Source organism: Acartia tonsa, chromosome 4, assembly GCF_053477335.1.
Source record: "Acartia tonsa isolate MP-2025a chromosome 4, ASM5347733v1, whole genome shotgun sequence".
Classification (NCBI taxonomy): domain Eukaryota; kingdom Metazoa; phylum Arthropoda; class Copepoda; order Calanoida; family Acartiidae; genus Acartia; species Acartia tonsa.
In genome coordinates, this window is record NC_137263.1 from 21,663,425 (window position 1) to 21,665,437 (window position 2,013).

Here is a 2,013-nt window from a genome sequence, read left to right on the forward strand (position 1 = left end):
TCGTCAGGAAATATAATTGCCTTGAGCACGACACTGAACATGGAAGCTCTTTATAGTGCCTTTATAAAAAAAATGACGTCAAACAATACAAATGACTAATGATAGGAAGGCCAATACAAAGACTAAATCACCGATGACAGGCCAGATACATTTTAATTAACCAATGGTGGGCAAGTATACATTTTTATTGACCAATGGCAGGTCAGTATACTTTTTAAATGACCATTGGCAGGCCACAATACATTTTAATTGACCAATGACCGGCCAGTGTATATTTTAATTACTCATTTATAGGCCAATACACAGACTAAATTACCAATGGGAGGCCAGTATACATTTTAATAGGCCAGTGTATGTCGTCGTCATTTTTATGGGCACTATAAAAAGCTTCCTGAAGACGGCCAGTGACACGATGATGATCATGGCCACCAGAACATACAGGTTCTCCAGGAAAGCTTGTCTGGCCTTCTGTTTCTGGAACTCTGCATCCGCCTCTTTCGCCTTCTTGGCAGCTAACTCAGGATCCTTACAAGAAATTTTTTTGCAGGGATCGAAAGGGATAAGACAATGGCCGATAAATTGATCTACATCCCCAATGATGATACACAAAATTACCCCTTAAGTTTTATAATAATGTTATCTTATTCGTTGGTTTAACAACCTTGAGGACCTTTATTGGATTTTGATTGGTTGGTTCATTAGGTTCAGTGTCTAAACGTTTCAATCAATAATTGTAATCTAAAGAAGGTTTAATTTTGTGTAAGATCATTGGGGATGTACATTGTACATCAATTTATCGGTCATTATCTTATCCTTTATATCCCTGGCTGCTCTACTTTTATTCATGTAGGAGATGTACCCTATCAATTATTATGTGTTATTATTAAACCGATATACATATAAATATGTAGTTATGATGACATCAGACTGTTGATATTATATCATCCATGAACACCTTTTATTAAAGCCATATAGTCGACATAAACCCTTCATTTTGCATGATGATTGGGTAATTCTAATAAGATATTAAATGTTTTAAGCCAACGAATGAGAAAATGTATAATTTAAGGTCGAATTTCTTCTCCCTCCTTCATACTCTTAACACCCCCCCCCCCCACCAAAAAAAAAGCAGGTGGATATTTTGAATGAAGTAGCACTTACGATTTCCTCCAGGTTATCCAAATTTTTGTCGTCCGACATTTTTATCTGAAAATAAACAATGGATAAAAAATATACGTGGATATCATGACAGGGAAAAAATTGTCGTCAATTTAGGTTGTTAACAAGTACATCATGGCCAGTTCGTTCATCAAGTAGGATGAAAGAGGATGGGGTTGATTCGGGGTATCGTAATTTTAGCTAGCTACAAGTTTCACTTTATTAAAGTACATGATAATCTTGGGTAAGATCCAAGTAATAATATATCCATTATTACAAAGTATAATAATGCTTATTTAGTTTATAGAATTATTCAATAGCCGTCTGACAAAACTTCAAGCGGGAGGATGCTAATTTTTTAAGTATTTGATTTTGGATTTTTTGAAGAAAATCTATTCTATAGATAAAGGGTGTTTAAAAAAAAATCACTTCACTATTTTGAATATAAACCTTACAGTTTTGGTCCAAAACTAATTAAAGAAAATACAATTCATGCCCAAGCAATGACAATAATAAAACAATATTGAATTTTAAATCTACTCACCCTTCCAGAGCACTAGAGCTCGAAACCTAGCCCTTGCAGAGAAATTTGCCCTACGCCGAAAGTGCATATTTTATAATAAATTAAGACAAATTTTTCGCTTTCAAAAAAGAACAAACCGTCTTAAGTACTTGAAATCTTGTAGATAGACCCCATAATGTTTTGGGTTTTTGATGGGGCATGTAAAGACCTTTCTCTAGACACCTTAACAAGGTTTCTAACATAATCCTAGCCAATTTGGCATAAAAAAGAAAGACCTGACAAACATCAAGAACTAGATTTAAACAGAGCCGCCATGCCTCAATGTTGGATGG

At 34.7% G+C, this 2,013-nt stretch overlaps 1 long non-coding RNA gene across 1 annotated transcript; it reads right to left on the reverse strand.

Annotated features, from left to right (window-relative positions):
* Positions 1-312: 312 nt before the first annotated feature.
* LOC145315391 (uncharacterized) lies at positions 313-1,202 on the reverse strand. The gene is made up of 2 exons (XR_013878074.1): positions 1,162-1,202; positions 313-525 (listed from the first exon to the last, which is right to left on the reverse strand). It is a non-coding gene; the product is annotated as an uncharacterized LOC145315391 (long non-coding RNA).
* Positions 1,203-2,013: the final 811 nt, after the last annotated feature.